This window comes from Panicum virgatum, chromosome 4K (assembly GCF_016808335.1).
Source record: "Panicum virgatum strain AP13 chromosome 4K, P.virgatum_v5, whole genome shotgun sequence".
NCBI classification, from domain to species: Eukaryota; Viridiplantae; Streptophyta; class Magnoliopsida; order Poales; family Poaceae; genus Panicum; species Panicum virgatum.
Window position 1 is genome coordinate 21,823,782 of NC_053139.1, and position 18,203 is coordinate 21,841,984.

Here is an 18,203-nt window from a genome sequence, read left to right on the forward strand (position 1 = left end):
ATAGGCATACAGTATTAAAATGCAGTATGAAAATGTATTTAAAGTGATAGGTGTTGTTCATGTTATACTTGCCTTCCTCAAACTGTTCCTGCTGCTCAAACTGCTCAGAAGATGGATCCTGGCACTGGTTCTGAGGCTCCTCTGGTAGCTCAACATCTACTCACGATCGCAACGCCAAAACAAGTCCAGCACATACACATACATGCAAATAAAGACAAACACTAAGAAATAGTACAACAATACATGAAAACAGTAGACAAAACTAAGCTAGAACTATTCTACGCGCTACAACGATCGCGTGGACATAAAGAACGCCTAAAACGGAGCTAAAATGCAAAATCTAGGCCAAAAACAAGATCCAGGGACCTATTTGTAACAAAACTGGAGTTCCAGGGGGTTTTCTACAAAAACCGAGGACTAAAACATAATTACCGGGTAGATCTAGGGTCTAACTCGCAAAACTGCACTGACTGGACTGCGGGTCCTATTTCTAGGAAGCTCAGGGGGGTCCTTGTAAAGTTTTGGGCCCATCTGTAATTACTTTTGAACACAGCTGGACCGCGGGTTGATTTCAAAGAAGTCCAGGGGCTCTTAAGCAAAATGGCCAGGCGAAGTGGTACGTTCAATTCTGGGCCGTCAGATCCAAATCTGGTGGCTAGGGTCAAAGGGGGTCGCCGTTCTAATCAGGGCCATTCGTTCTGGATCGAACGGATCGAGGAGATTGGGCGCGCTGGGCGGCGGCGCAACCGGTGGCGCGCGGCGGCGCAGCGCGGAGGCTCGCCGGAGTAGGAGGATTGGGCGCTACCGAGGGTCTTTTGGCCTGCGGTTTGGTGCAAAAGAAGGAGCACGACATGAGTAAGCCACTGGAGTGCACTGGGTGGCTAATCGAGGCTCAGTTGTGGCTCGCCGTGATGAGAGGCGGCCCTGGTCGCCGGCGTGGGTTGCGCGGCCACCTAAAGGGGTGCTACCGCCTACGATTTCTAGTTAACAACGAAGGGCAAGGGTAGGCGAAGCTCACCGAGCCTTGGATTTCAAGCAGGGAAGCCGTGCGGGCGCTGACGTCGAGGTCCGGCGGCGAGGTTGACCTTGCGCACGCGGAGGAGGCTGTCACAGGGGTCGGGGTCGGAGAAGTAAGGCCCGAGGAGTCTCCTGGCGCCGAGGCGACACATTTGAGGTAGCTCGCAGGGGTCGTAGCGCGGCGGAACAGCGGATCCGTGGTGGCGCAAGGTCCCGTTTGCGGCGGAGCTGCGGGCTCTGGGTTGTGATGGCGTCTAGGGTTGCCCATGCGGGCTTGGGGAAGGCACGGAGAGATAGCGGCGACGCTAAAAAGGTGCGGGCGCAGCCTTGGCGTGCGGGTCGCCGGGGAAACAGACTCCGCGATCCACGCACCTTGCGCAATCTATGCGGGGTCATTGCGGCTGGGTTCTGTTGGACCTAGGAGCGTGTTTCTAGAAGGAAACGAGGTCATTCCGTGTGGGTGCTGCAGGTGGGGTTCATGCACGGGGCAGCTCGTGTGAGGCAAGCGGTCCACAGCGCAGCGAAGCGCTTGAGCGGAGCGAAACAGAGCACGGCCGAAGATCACGGGCGGAGGAAAAGGGAAAGACCTGACTTGTGGGCCCTTCCTGTCAGCGGGAGTGGCGCTAGCAAGATTTGCTGGCTTGCGGGCCGGGGCTGGAGTGGTGGTTGCGGACCGTGCACGGGAAAAACGGGCCGCGGGTGAGGAGAGGGTGCTGGGCCATGCTGCCAACGGGCCGGGATCGGGTGAGTGCATGTACGGGCTGGGTTGTGTGAGTTGCTGGGCCCGCGGGGAGAGAGTGGGTCGGGCCACTGCTGAGGAAAGTGAAGGGGAGTGGGCCGGACTGGTTTTGGGCTGAGCGAGGGGAAAAGGCTGCTGGGCTCCTTCCCCTTTTCTATTTCTATCTCCTATTTCCTTTCAAACTCAACTCAAACTATTTGAATTCAAAAACAACTTTGAATTCAAGCACCTATGCACTCAAACGAATAAAACAAATGCATCAGCATGTATGCACAAACAAGTTAGCCCTAAAAATAAATTTTAATTAATTGTGCAACAAAATTAGGTTAAATGCAATCTAAGCCAATTAAATCCTTAGAAAATTAAATAAACCAATTAAATTTATTATTAACTAGGAAAATTAAGTTAGGGTGTTACAATAGGTTCCTAGGATCATGCATCTAGGGTTTCAATTCAATTCCTAAGAACTGTAAATGCACAAGTAAATAATAATGATAAATTGTAATAATTTGAAATATGGGTTATGTCCGGGGCTTGCCTTTTCGGTAGTCGCTAGCTAGGTTAGCCTTGGGCTATTCCAGACTTTGGTCTGGGGCCTCAGTTAATATAGCAGCGTTCACCTGGGTTTCGGGATCACCTTCTTCGGGCTCCGGGATCAACTCGTATGTCCTGTCCGCTAGAACGGTCGTATCTATATGTGATGCAAGAGATGAAATTACAATCACACTCTTTTCACGATAAAGTTGTAGTCTAACAAATAGCAAACATACATTCACATGGTCAAGCGTTTATAGAGTAGATACTAACATTTCTAACTACACAAGGCATCATGATCAACAGCACAAAAGAATCTCACTACTTCATAAAACAAGTTGTAGTGGTTCCTATAGCATGCAAGTCATGGTTTGCTAATAAATAAACAACTCACTACACATTTAGTAGTAAAATCAGAAAAAATTACATCAAACATAAGGTAAACATAGTAATCTATCCTGCAAATTTCGTACCAAATCATGCAGCCATTTATTCAGAACAATTCATTTATTCAGACAACACCTAGAACAAGATTGAATTATACAGGTTAGACCAGAGCAAAATAGAAGCTAGCAATTTAACAGGAGGTCGATATAGAGCTAACTTAGCTACTGTAAATTTTTTATGATTTTATATGCATAGAATTAATTCTGAGAAAATAAACAATACAGACAGAAACAAATCAAGATTCAATTTATTTCCTGTTTTAGACATGAACTGTTGCTAAAATTTCACAGGCACGAACATATGATCAAAATAAGGCACCAAAAATATTATCAGGATTTTCTAAGGAAGGAAACTATTTATCACAATTAAAGTTCACTTAATAAGCATTAAATCATAGCTATAGCTACACATGAGAACTGACCACGAAATTTTTATAGTAACTCTGGCATCACATGATTACTCTACCATAAAATTTTCACAGCATAACATTGCTTCAAACATCAGTTATGGAAAAGATAATAACAACTAGCATTTAAGCACTAGTAACACAAATCTATTTTTACAGCAAAAACTCTCAACTAACACCCGACATATTATGATTCTAATATATAGAGCTACTCTCAAGGATTCCAAAACATGTAGATTTGCCTTTTTCTGATTTTTCTACGAATTTCTATTGAATTTCAAAGTTTATAGCAAAAATAACAAAAAGGTCCCTAATGTCACTATTCACTTGAGTCTAGGTCTTAGCAGATAACCCCCTGGGTTTCTTTAAATTCTAGCAGAGAGGTCCCTGGCCAGATGGGGAACAGGGAAGGACGGTGGCCGGCCTTTTCCGGTGTATAGGCTCGCCGACGGCGAGGGAGAGGTTGGGGAAAACGAAGAAGAGATCGAACCGCACCCTCTGGTGCTCGTGGCGTGTCGGGAGATGGTCGGAGGAGGGCGGTCCACGGCGGACAGGGTTGCGGCGGCGGTGGGGCTCGTCGGCAAGGGTGCTCTAGTGGTGGATGGTTGACGAGGGGTGGCCGATGAGCTGCGCGAGAGCGAGGATAAGCTAATGGTGAGGTCGGCACGGGCGGAGCGGCCTTGGAGGAGTGGGTCGACGGTGAGCTTGAGGCTCGGCGGCGTTCGGGTGAGCGGCGGAGGTGTTCTGGGGTGTGGGGTCGAGGAAACGACGTGATAGTAAGGGGAATAGGTCGAGGATATCCTCCTGGTTCTGATGCGTGCGAAAGAAAGGGCAGCTGGGACTCTATCCGAGATTGCCACGGCGACAAAGATGTGGCGGCCGGCGGTGGTCTCTGGGGAGCGTGGCAAGGAGAGGAGAGCTCCAGCGCTAAGGCAAGGGCGGTGGAGAAGGTCGGGTGTGATGCGTGGGCGGCCAGCGCAAGTAGGAGGTGGCCACCCAGTCGGCCCCGAGCGACGACGGCACTGGACAGTGGCGGCAACAGGGAAAGCAGAGAAGCAGGCAGGAGGTGGAAGACGACTGGACTTCTTTGTAATTTCAGAAAATTCCAGGGATCTTACAATAAAACTAAAATAACTTCTAAACTAGGGCTCAAATGAAAAAGTGCCCAACATAAAAGTTGTTCAATTTTTCAAGATCTACAACTTTGATGTTGTGCAAAAATTAATTTGACCAAAGGTTAAAGAGTTACTTTGAAAACATAAGGATTTTGAATTCAAAGGAATTTTGTCTTTTCCAAGGTAAATTCACCTTATATCAAGACTTAAAAGTAAAATCTTCTTCCATGCAATGATTGCACTAAATTTTGCAAATAAACCCTCCACAAAAGCAATATTTGCTCTCCCTATTCAAATTAAGTTATAGAAAAGACCTTACATTAAATCATAATTACACATTTGACCTTATAATTTTACAATAAGGTCCTTGATCAAGTAAAATAAGCATATGGTGCATAAAATGAATGCAATTCTATTGTGCAGACACCTAGGGTGTCATAGCCTTCCCCCCTAAAAGGAATCTCACCCCGAGATTACAGGAAGAAAAGGAATGGAAAGGTTTGATACCTGAATTTGTTCTAAGAAAGTCGGGAAAGTTTCTTTGGAGAAAATTTTCAGTCTCCCAAGTGGCTTCTTCCTCAGTATGATGATTCCACTGGATTTTGTACATTTTAACTTTCTCCCTTCTAGTACTTCTTTCTTTAGTGGCAAGAATTTTGATTGGGTATTCCGCGTAAGACAAATCGGGTTCAATCTCGATATCTTGTGGTTCAAGAATCTCAGTGGGCACTTTGATGCACTTCTTAAGTTGAGATACATGAAAGACATCATGAATGGCGGCCAACTGAGAAGGAAGACGAATCCGGTAAGCAACTGGTCCACAAGTTTTGATGATTTCAAATGGTCCGATGTATCGGGGTGCCAATTTCCCTTTTATGCCGAAGCGTTGAACACCTCTAGTAGGAGATACTCGCAAATATATGAAATCCCCTACCTTGAACTATAAAGGATCTCTTCTTTTGTCTGCATAACTTTTTTGTCTTGATTGGGCTACTTTAAGATTAGCTTGGATAACTTTGACTTTCTCTTCTGCCTCAGTAACTAGATCTGGCCCAAATATTTTGTGTTCTCCAGCTTGTGACCAACTCAAAGGAGTTCGACACCTTCGACCATATAACGCTTCAAATGGTGCCATTTGCAAGCTGAATTGATAACTGTTATTATAGGAGAACTCTGCCAGTGCTAGGCATTTATCCCAGTTCTTGCCATATTGAATAGCACATGCCCTCAACATGTCTTCAAGGATTTGATTGATTCGTTCGGTTTGCCCATCTGTTTGTGGATGATAAGCTGAACTACGAATCAATTTAGTTCCAAGGGATTCTTGCAATTGCTCCCAGAAACGTGCAATAAACTGAGCCCCACGATCAGAAATGATCGTCTTTGGAACTCCATGCAGACGGATAATCTGGTCGAGATATATCTCGTCATACTTCTTGGCAAAATAAGTTGTTTTCACCGGAATAAAATGTGCTGTCTTGGTGAGTCTATCAACGATTACCCAAATAGAATCATGCTTCTGAGAAGTGTTGGGTAAGCCAATGATAAAATCCATACTGATGTCCTCCCATTTCCAGGATGGAATGGGTAAAGGTTGGAGAGTAACAGCTACTTTCAAGTGACTAGCCTTAACTCTTTGACAGACATTGCACTCAGAAACATATTTGGCGATCTCTCTTTTCATTCGAGTCCACCAGAAATTTTGTTTAAGATCCTGGTACATCTTGGTACTACCGGGATGAATATAAAACTTCGATAGATGTGCTTCATCAAGGATTTTTTTTTTCTAAGCTGGTGATTCTTGGGAACAACAAGACGAAATTCAAACCATAGAACTCCTTTATGATCCACTCAGAAACACTTGTACTTTGCTTCTCCTTGGGATAACTTTTCCTTGATTATTTTGATACCTTCATCATGTAATTGTGCCATGATGATGCTATCATGAAGTATAGGCTCGATAGCTATATGGTTCAGACTTCCTTGAGGTACTATTTCTAAGTTTAGTTTCATCATTTCCTGGCATAGAGTTTCGTTGAATGGCTCTACAAATAGACAATGGCATTGTGACTTGCGGCTGAGTGCATCCGCAACCACATTAGCCTTTCCTGGATGATAGTGCACTTCTAGATCATAATCTTTTATCAACTCTAGCCAGTGTCTCTGTCTCATGTTGAGATCGGCTTGGGTGAAGATATACTTGAGGCTCTTATGGTCAGTGTAAATGTTACAATGAGTTCCCATAAGATGATGTCTCCAGAGCTTAAGAGCATGAATGATAGCTGCTAACTCCAGATCATGTGTTAGATAGTTCTTCTCATAATTCCGGAGAGCTCTTGATGCATACGCGATTACCCGGTTGTCTTGCATAAGTACACAACCAAGTCCCGTACCAGAAGCATCACAATAGACATCAAAAGGTTTGGTACTGTCCAGTGTAGCCAGCACTGGAGCAGTAGTTAATCGTGCTTTGAGAGTTTGAAAAGCTTCTTCACATTTACCATCCCAAACAAATTTCCCTCCTTTCTTTAATAACTCCGTCATAAGTTTGGCTATTCTGGAGAAATCAGGAATGAATCGACGATAGTATCCAGCTAAACCAAGAAAACTACGAATTTGATGAACTGAAGTAGGAGGTTCCCAATCCATCACTTCTTGCACTTTAGTTGGATCAACTGATATACCTTCACTGGAGATAGTATGGCCTAAAAATTTCACACTATCTAGCCAAAATTTACACTTGGAGAATTTGGCATAAAGATGATAATCTCATAATCGCTGAAGAACGATACGTAAATGCTGAGCATGATCTTCTTCATTCTTGGAGTAGATCAAAATGTCATCGATGAATACCACAACTAATTTATCCAGCTCCGGCATGAAGACTGAATTCATCAGGTACATAAAATATGCCGGGGCATTGGTATGACCAAAAGACATAACCAGATACTCATAAAGTCCATATCTGGTGGAGAAAGCTATTTTCGGAATATCACAGGGCTTGATCTTTATTTGATGGTAGCCAGAACAAAGATCGATCTTAGAGAAAACCTTGGCTCCCGCTAACTTATCAAACAGGATATCAATGTGGGGAAGAGGATACTTATTTTTAATAGTAACTGCATTGAGTGGTCGATAATCAACACATAGCATCAAACTGTTGTCCTTCTTCTTCACAAACAGGGCTGGACATCCCCATGGTGAAGCGGTTGGACGAATAAAACCTTTGTCAAGAAGATCTTGAAGTTGGATTTTCAATTCTGCCAACTCATTTGGAGGCATTCGGTACGACCTCTTAGAAATAGGGGCGGTACTGGGTTGAAGCTCAATAACGAACTCGATATCTCTATCAGGGGGCATTCCAGGTAAATCATCTGGAAATACGTCCACATACTCACACACAACAGGAATATCTTCAATTTTAATTTCTTTTGTGGCATAGGCACAAGAGTTGAAGCACTCTCGTTGTGGCAGATAGAGTATGGTGGCTCCTTAATATGGTGAATCTATCTCGATAGCTCGGGAAGAGATATCTAACAGTACTTTATGTCTAGTCATCCAATCCATGCCCAAAATAATATTCATGCCTTCTATGTTCAGTAAGATCAAATCTGTCTTTATTAAATTCCTACCCAACTTAATTGGCACATGTTTAATGATTTGATTGGAAGCTATCTTCCCACCAGGGGTTGCTATCATGAAAGATCCCTTAGTATGACAAAAATCCAATCCTATTCTTGCTCCAAATTTGGCACTTATAAAACTATGAGTTGCACTAGAATCAAATAATATGACTACGGGTTTATTGTGAATAGAGAAAGTACCCGACATGACTGGTGCTCCTTTGGGAAGCTCTGCAAGTGTAGTGAAATTAACCCGCCCCTGTTGGACTTGCACCATTTGCTTCTTGCCCTTGCCCTTGTTGTTCTGATTGGAGTTCTGCTCTGGATCAGACTTCTTGGGTTGCGGGCAATTTCTGGCAAAATGGTCAGTACTGCCGCAATTAAAGCATCGATTGTTGCCATTCCCACGATTGAATTGTGGGGTATTTGGCCTTGGGCCAAACTGCTGCGGCTGCTGAAAGACTGGAGGTCAGAATCCTCCCTGTTGCTGAGGCGGCCTAAAAAGAAACCTGCCCGTTGGGGCATTTCTCTGTGGAGGTCTGGGTGGAGTATTCTGCACCAGATGATACCTCAGTGGCTGAGCACTCGAGGGTCCTGTTGGTGCCTTTCGCTTCTTCTCGGCGCGATGCACTGTCATACAATCTTCTTGAGTAATGGCCATATTGACCAGCTCATTAAAAGTATTTGGCTGAACAAAGTTCAGGCGTTCCTTGAGCTTGGTGTTGAGGCCACGATGAAAACAATCGCGCTTCTTGGCGTATGTATCCGCATGATGGCTCGCGTACTGGCACAGATGATTGAAGGCCTGTGCATACTGCAGAACAGTACGGGTTCCTTGATTCAACGCCAAGAATTCATTCAACTTTCTTTCAATCAATCCCTCAGGAATATGATGTGGCCGAAAAGCATTCCGGAATTCCTCCCAAGAGATAACATGTCCAACAGGCTGCATAGCACAATAGTGTTCCCACCAAATACGAGCGGTGCCACGAAGCTGTTGGGCGGCAAACTGTGCCTTGTTCGCGTCAGCACAAGGTACTGCTAGCAAGGCAAACTTGGACTCAATAGTACGGAGCCAAGCATCAGCGTCCAAAGGTTCATCAGTTCGGCTGAACAACGGAGGTTGGGTACCAAAGAATTCCTGGTAACCCGCTGGTTGTGCATCACGTCCTCCATGCTGCTGGCGTGGTAGATTCTGCTGCCCTTGCACCAGCTGACGGAGCAATTCGGTTTGCATGGCCATTAGCTCGACCAGATTCGGCGGTGGGGGCGGTGGTTGCTGAGATCCACTGCCAGTTTCACGGCCGAAGCCTTCTGGCGATCCATGGGTATGACCAACCATCACATATACTACAACCAGTGGTACTCCTTCCTAGGGCTATTTTACAATATTTCCTTCCCTATTTACATATACTAGAACAGGAAAATCACATGCTATCTAGGACAAGCCTAAGGTGCCTAGAAGTCGTCGAGGTTGCCCACAGAGGAAGCACTGCCAGAGGAAGAGTCGTCTGGCTGAGGGTTAGGCTCGGCAAGCGCGTGCTCTGAATCTACATCAGAAACTCCCTCAATCTCCTCTAGGTCTTCTGCTGCTGTAGGCTCGGCTGGAACAACTGGGGGTATTGGTTGCTCATGGAGCATACCAATATGGGCCATAGCATCATCCAGATCCGCTTGGAGCTCATGAACCTGCCCTTGAAGAAAACCAATCACCATGTTGCGCTGCACTATCTCAGCACCATGCTCCAGAACCTGAAGCTCAAACTATGCAATGGCGTGATCTCTCCCAGCAACAGCCTCATTAACCCCCTGAATCTGAGTGTCTCTCAAACGAAGACCTCGCTGGAAAGTCTGGGCCAAGTCTATCACCTGATCCATGTGCCTCTGCTGAAGAATCTGATAGTGGGACTGTGCATTCATATACCTGATCACCGCCTGGATAGTTTCCACAACTACGTCTCCAACTAAGTGTCCAAAGTGGGTGGTCCTGAAGAGCCACTCTGCATTGCCAGCACTGACTGCCGGAAACAACCCAATAGGATAAGCGGCTACTTCATCGGGATGATGCTCACAAAAGGTAGTGATAGCTTTGAGAGCTGATGTCTCAAAAGCGTCCACAAGACGATATCCAATCACCTCAATCTCAATAGGTGGCCACTCCAAGGTGGGGTGCTGTGGAATGGTCATGGTGACTCTGCTCTTCTGAACTCCATCCTCAGAAAACTGTCGTCCCTTGTACCGGGGTGGGTCTGGGTAGTGGAAAATACATAGCGTATCCCACAAAATCCTCGGAAAGCCCTCCTAGTATAGGCAATCAGTATGGGCACATCCATCCTCATCCCAAAAGACATTGTGACAGTCCGCCATCTAAATAAAAAAGGATTCAAATGTGAGTAATACGCTTATCTCAAGACTTCTCAAATAAAGCTTTTAAGAAGACTGTGGAAAAATGTGAGTCTGATTTAAAAGATTTTTATGGTTTCACCAATTTCAGAAAGTAACAAACCTCCAAGTGGTACTAGTTCATCATTTGAGATTCTTTGGAACGAAAAGATCATTAGAACATCAAGATGGGGCTAAGGATAAAGGCGTAACTTAAATCCATCTTTTTTTCCAAGAAAATATAAATGTTTCAACAAACATGCTCCTAATATCAAGTTTAAACTCAACTTATGATTTAAGCATACTAATACATATCCATGAAGATCCACACTAGAAATTCCTTAACAAGGCTCATGTCACAATTTCAAATTCTAGGAATCAAATCAAACATATTCACACTATGCATGCACGACCTATTCGCCCTCTCAAGATAAACAATTGCCAACTATTGTTGGGCTTACGCGGTTAGTACGGTGGCATAACATATATACGTCTCTCCCTATTATATCTAGTCGATAAAATCTAACCGTTCTTAACTTATCGAATCGCGGTTAGTGTACCTGCAGAAGATTGACAGAACATATATATATATATATATATATATATATATATGCATTGAACCTTTCATGCCAGCACTCATGAAAGCGTTCACATACATTACCGCTCACTATAGAAGCGGCAGCCATACTATGGCCAACATTAACATACGCCACTGAGATAGCGTATTCACAAGTTCCTTTACTCCCAATATAATCGACCGAGGGTCGGTATATTGGCAGCAGCTCAAGTAGGTCACTGCTTGAGCGCAGTGTTCGGTTCGCATTGCCGACGGGAAGGTCAGACTCCCTCAGCTGACTGAGTACACTTTACTTCCAGTATAGTCAACTAATAGTTGGTATATTGGGAGTACCTCAAGTAAGCCACTGCTTGACGGCAGCGTTCGGCTCGCATCACCGACGGGAAGGTCAGACTCCCTCAGCTGACTGAGGATCCTTACCTTCTTACCTTAATGTAGATGCGTCGTTACAGAAATTAAGGGTTGCTTGTGAGTATGGTTTGACAAAAATGTGATCCTTACCTTCTTACCTTAACGTAGATGCGTTGTTACAAAAATTAAGGGTTGCTTGTGAGTATGGTTTGACAAAAATGTAAAGTGCTGGAAGTCAGATATAATAAACCATACATAGATAGCCACCTAGTAACTCCCGTAAATTACCTAGGACTTTATGTTCTATGCATAACACTTAACGAAACCAATGTAGTTTTTAGAAATACCTTGTTGGTCAAATTTTATACAGAAATTGATTTTTAAGGTTCCAACACCTCTGATGTACGCTTGCAGCTCTGATACCAGCTGTGGCAGAACCACCTGAATTATCCCGGCTCAAGTGCGCTGGTCATCACCATAAAGGCAGCACCGACTCAAACGCACTTCAAATGGAACAATTCTTGGTATGTCGGGTAATGTCCCGATACAACCACCGGTTCTCGGATCGAACAAGCATACCCCGCACGATGGCGAGTCCAGAGATATTACAACCACATATTTTACAACACAAGCATAATAGTTGTTACAAACCAGTTCAAAGCATTATTACAGATCCAAACTTAGTAAAACAGTTATACAAGACATAACTTTATGTTTAGAGTTGAAAAGCAGCGGAAAGAAAACACGACGGCTACAACACGTCGCAAAAGTATACCAAGCTAGCCCAAGTAAGGTATCACTCGTTAGGTTCATTGCCGGCCGAAGACGGATCCCACTCTATGGACCAGCCAGGAGGCAAAGAACAGGGCCAGGATAGACTAGCGATCTGGTCCTCAAAACTCATACCTGAAAAAGGTTTCACCAGCAAGGCTGAGTATTCTAATACTCAGCAAGACATAACCGTCAACGTGTATACTTAGCCCACCTAACTAGACTATGCAGGGTTTTGTGAGGCTCTGGTTTTCCTTTTGCTGAAAAGCAATAAAGAGTAGGTCCTTACTTCACATTTTAGCTTTCCATATTCTAGTTGATTAACCATTCTATGTAAGCACTAATCCTATTCAACCATGGTAGAACTTTAAGCAAACATCAAGATTGATCATAATAATGTTGCTCTTATTACTCTGTGTGGCAAAGAGATCAAGCAGTCCCAAACCGTGAGAAGCGGACGATTCGAATCGAATTTGTTAACCTGGCCAGGCAGACCTAACACACACGTTTGGAAACACCGTCTGGTCGTTCCCAAACAACCGTTTACCTTTCTTTCCGGCTTGTGGATAGGGTCACTCTCCCCGACTACAGGGCACCAACCTCGACCCTGCAGCCGCGGTGTTGCGCAACATAAACATAAATAAAACCTATCCCTAAGAGAGAGTGTAAGGTATATCCACTCCCCGGTCCAATCGGCTACTAGGCTTACCGCGTACCATATTTACGGCATGTGGCTAGTATGTTCAAAAACTTAACCAGCACTACCACACACCGCGAGCTTAGCAAGTTCATCAACACAGACGGGGTCTCACACAAGGTCATGATATTGAACACGACCCCGTCCGTCGTCCTTATATTGATAGCAGAAAGTAAACAAGCAATTCCTATAGAGCTCGCGAGTGACAGGCAATCACTCGACTTTTACCGGTCCTATAATCTTAGCAATTATTTGAACTCAGGTCTAGTGTTCAGTACATAGGTTCCTAGGATCATGCATCAAGGGTTTCAATTCAATTCCTAAGAACTGTAAATGCACAAGTAAATAATAACGATAAATTGTAATAATTTGAAATATGGGTTATGTCCAGGGGCTTGCCTTCTCGGTAGTCGCTAGCTAGGTTAGCCTTGGGCTCTTCCAGACTTTGGTCCGGGGCTTCAGTCAATATAGCGGCGTTCACCTGGGCTTCGGGATCACCTTCTTCGGGCTCCGGGATCAACTCGTATGTCCCGTCCGCTAGAACAGTCGTATCTATATGTGATGCAAGAGATTAAATTACAATCACACTCTTTTCACGATAAAGTTGTAGTCTAACAAATAGCAAACATACATTCACATGGGCAAGCATTTATAGTGTAGATACTAACATTTCTAACTACACAAGGCATCATGATCAACAGCACAAAAGAATCTCACTACTTCATAAAACAAGTTGTAGTGGTTCCTATAGCATGCAAGTCATGGTTTGCTAATAAATAAACAACTCAGCACACATTTAGTAGTAAAATCAGAAAAAATTACATCAAATAGAAGGTAAACAGTGTAATCTATCCTGCAAATTTCATACCAAGTCATGCAGCCATTTATTCAGAACAATTCATTTATTCAGACAACACCTAGAACAAGATTGAATTATACAGGTTAGACCAGACCAAAATGGAAGCTAAAAATTTAACAGGAGGTCGACACAGAGCTAACTTAGCTACTGTAAATTTTTCATGATTTTATCAGCATATAATTAATTCTGAGAAAATAAACAAAACAGACAGAAACAAATCAAGATTCAATTTATTTCCTGTTTAAACATGAACTGGTGCTCAAATTTCACAGGCATGAACATATGATCAAAATAAGGCTCCGAAAATATTATCTGGATTTTCTAAGCAAGGAAACTATTTATCACAATTAAAGTTCACTTAATAATCATTAAATCATAGCTATAGCTACACATGAGAACTGACCACGAAATTTTTATAGTAACCCTGGCATCACATGATTACTCTTCCATAAAAATTTCACAGCATAACATTGCATCAAACATCAGTTATGGAAAAGATAAAAACAACTAGCATTTAAGCACTAGTAACACAAATCTATTTTTACAGCAAAAATACTCAAGTAACACCCAACATATTATGATTCTAATGCATAGAGCTACTCTCAAGGATTCCAAAACATCTAGATTTGCCTTTTTCTGATTTTTCTACGAATTTCTTTGGAATTTCAAAGTTTATAGCCAAAATAACAAAAAGGTCCCTAGTGTCACTATTCAGTTGAGTCTAGGTCTGAGCAGATAACCCGCTAGGTTTCTTTAAATTCTAGCAGAGAGGTCCCTGGCCTGATGGGGAACAGGGAAGGACGGTGGCCGGCCTTTTTCGGCATCTAGGCTCGCCGGCGGCGAGGGAGAGGTTGGGGAAAACGAAGAAGAGATCGAGCCGCACCCTCCGGTGCTCGTGGCGCGACGGGAGATGGTCGGAGGAGGGCGGTCCACGGCGGACAGGGTTGCGGCGGTGGAGGGGCTCGTCGGCAAGGGTGATCCGGTGGTGGATGGTCAACGAGGGGTTGCCGATTAGCTACGCGAGAGCGAGGCAGAGCTAATGGTGAGGTCGGCGCGGGTGGAGCGGCCTTGGAGGAGTGGGTCGACGGTGAGCTTGAGGCTTGCCGGCGTTCGGGTGAGCGGCGGAGGTGTTCCGGGGTCTGGGGTCGAGGAAACGGTGCGATAGTGAGGGGAATAGGTCGAGGAGATCCTCCTGGTTCCGATGCGCATGAAAGAAAGGGTAGCTGGGACTCTATCCGAGCTTGCCACGGCGACGAAGATGTGGCGGCCGACGGTGGTCTCTGGGCGCGTGGCAAGGAGAGGAGAGCTCCAGCGCTAAGGCAAGGGCGGTGGAGAAGGTCGGGCGCGATGCGTGGGCGGCCAGCGCAAGCAGGAGGTGGCCTCCGGGCCGGCCCCGAGCGGCGGCGGCGCTGAACAGGGGCGGCGAGAGGGAAAGTAGAGAAGCAGGCAGGAGGTGGAAGACGACTGGACTTCTTTGTAATTTCAGAAAATTCCAGGGATCTTACTATAAAACTAAAATAACTTCTAAACTAGGGTTCAAATGAAAAAGTGCCCAACATGAAAGTTGTTCAATTTTTCAAGATCTACAACTTTGATGTTGTGAAAAAATTAATTTGACCAAAGGTTAAAGAGTTACATTGAAAACATAAGAAGGATTTTTAATTCAAAGGAATTTTGTCTTTTCCAAGGTAAATTCACCTTATATCAAGACTTAAAAGTGAAATCTTCTGCCAAGCAATGATTGCACTAAATTTTTCAAATAAACCCTCCACAAAAGCAATATTTGCTCTCCCTATTCAAATTAAGTTATAGAAAAGACCTTACATTAAATCATAATTACACATTTGACCTTATAATTTTACAATAAGGTCCTTGATCAAGTAAAATAAGCATATGGTGCATAAAATGAATGCAATTCTATTGTGCAGACACCTAGGGTGTCACAAGTACTTGTCTTACAAATCAGCGGGTAAAGAGTCGAGTGGAAAAGTTTCTGGTTTCATGTCTAGAATTTTGAATATCCTCTTCTAGAAAGGATTCCTGGCGCCCCCCAAGTCCGAGCGTGCTGGTCGAGTACTAGACCTAGTGGCGGCTAAGTTAAATGTCTTCTTGATGCCACTGCAACATCCAAGAATAAAAGAATTACTGGCGATCATGTAGTCTTTTCCTTTGTGAGTCGTCGGATTCAACCTCTTCAGCGTCGGAAGCATCCTGCCTTCAGATATGAAGGTAAAAAAGATCCCACCAAGCTCTCTCCGGAAGCAATGTCTCATTCTGAGATAGTCAGAAGATGTTTCAAAGTACTTGATGACTTCGACAAGTCTTTGGTGCTACCAGCACTCTTCTTGGCAGTCAATCCACTCGAGAAGACATGGGTAAGTGTTAAAAAGCATATCGAATTCTTGTAGGTAAGCCTTTTGGTCTTCTGATGAATCCTCTCTTTGTTTAGAAGAATTATAAGACATGGTAATTCATGCCTCCGTCTTCAGAAGATGCCGCTCATTCTGGTGGCACAAAGAAGCGTAAAGCAACTCTTGGATCTCTGTTGCAGAGGAAAACACACCTGTTGACACCGTTTTTTGACACCAAAAGATACACAGGGTTGGAATCGGCTGATGGAGCCTATCCGATGGACCAGAGGAATATTCTGCGAAGATGCTGATCCGCCAGCTCTGGTGCTCGGCTGATGGAGAGTTGCCGATGAAGTCAAGGAAAGAGAAGAGGATCCAGACTCTATGAGAATCTTGATGATTCGGTTGTAATATTTTAAGTAGTTTATCTTTTAGATAGTCTTTTCTTTAGGGTCAAGTAATGTTTTCTTTTCTTTTTTCGACGAGTTCTTTCAAGTTAATCAAGGATGCCTCACATTCGAGCGACTTGATTTGCTGGTGAGTTTTCGTTTTACCAAGTATATTTGAGCTTTAGCTACCGGGCACATCGCTGTGGCTTCGTTCAAATTTGTTCAAAAGTTATCGAGTTTATCTAGGCTTTGACTTCTGAGTGCATCGCTATCGTCTCGTCTATATTTATTCACCAATTATCAATATCGGCTAGATTTGTAGGTTTTCCTATGCTTTTTGGCCATTATCACATCTAAACACATACTAGATCGGCTTTAGGTTTTGGAGTAACACTTTTGTTATCTCAAGAGCCGGTTTAGATCTATTTTTAGCTTCACATCATATGAGTTACACATTTGTAACTTAGATCTTGTCATACATATACGATCGGCTGTTCAAAGCTGGTTTTGTCCTTTAGTGTATCGGTTGATCCTGCCGATACGCTTGTTTACTACGCGCTTGCATTTAATATCTTTTTGTCGTCCATAGTATCGGCAAAGCTTGCCGATACGCCCATCTGAGTGATATTCAGAATCCCAGCCGATATGCTCTCGTATTAGACTTTGTTTTCTCCCTTATCAATTTCAGGTCAATTTGACTGGCACGCTTGGTTGACTTTTCCGTGCTTGGTGAACACTTGCCCTCGGATTCCAGTGTGTTGATTTTTGCGTCAACACATCTTTTGGCACGCTCGGTGGGACACAAAAAGCTTCAACATGGTGGAACTCACAGATAATTCTGTAGTTAGTGAAGAAAACCAGATTCCTGTTCCTGAAGACAAGCTCAAAGAAGAACAAAAGAAGGAATATGAAGAGCTGGTGGAGAGATTCAAGCGTGAATGCCTCAAATCGTACAGCGTCAACAGATCTGGTGAGGTGATCAAGAAGTTTAATCTTCCATCTTTCCAGCCATTGACAGAGGCTCAATGTGAAAGCAAGATGATAGACGCAGTTGGCCAAGCTGTGGTGCAAGCTTTCATCAAGAGTGCAACAGTCATGGGCAACACGGTGCACAATGCAGTAGTCAAGATTTTTGCTGAAGCCACGCTTCTAGGTTGCATAGGTCCCTGCTATATACAACCAGATCAGATGCAATATATTCCCTTGGAGGTGTCTATGGCAGCAGCCTTGTCGGCTCAAGATAGCCAGGCAGGAACAAGCAGCAGTCAAACTTTACCCCAGATGATTACTGTAGCATCGGCGGGTACAGCGGATCCTATCTACTCAACCACACCGCCGATTGCTACAACTGTGCAAGATGGATCTGCGTCTGTATTTCCTAAAGGGTGGAATCCTGCTACTGGGTATGGTATGCATCCGGATTTCTTTTCTACGCCACCCAAGATGCAGTTTAATGCGTCGGTTTCTCAGCCGACAGCCTCTCAGCCTGATCCATCGGCCGTTCAGCCGATGGGTGCACAGCAGGATGCATCGGCAACACAGCTGAATGCACAAGGCACATGGAGTCCACAACAGATGGCACAAGCTAATGCATCGGTGCCATCGCTGATGACCCCACAGCAGCGTCTTGCTATCCTGCTTCAACCCCAGTCTCCTTCAGAAGTGTTGTTATCGCAATCTCCGCATCAGAAGGGAATCAACTTGGTATTCCACAATCAAGCAACTGGACAAATATGGTATGTCAATGTGCCATACACAGATATTACTGGTCAACAATTGGCTCCACAGCCGATGATGACTCAGCAGACACCCAATCGATTAGCACGGCAGACACATCAGATGCAATCGGCTGGACAGCCAATGAACCATGTAGCTTAGCAACTTGCGATGATGACCAATGTAGCGAGCACGGTTTCCCCTCAGCAAATGCCAATAGTTGAGCCGC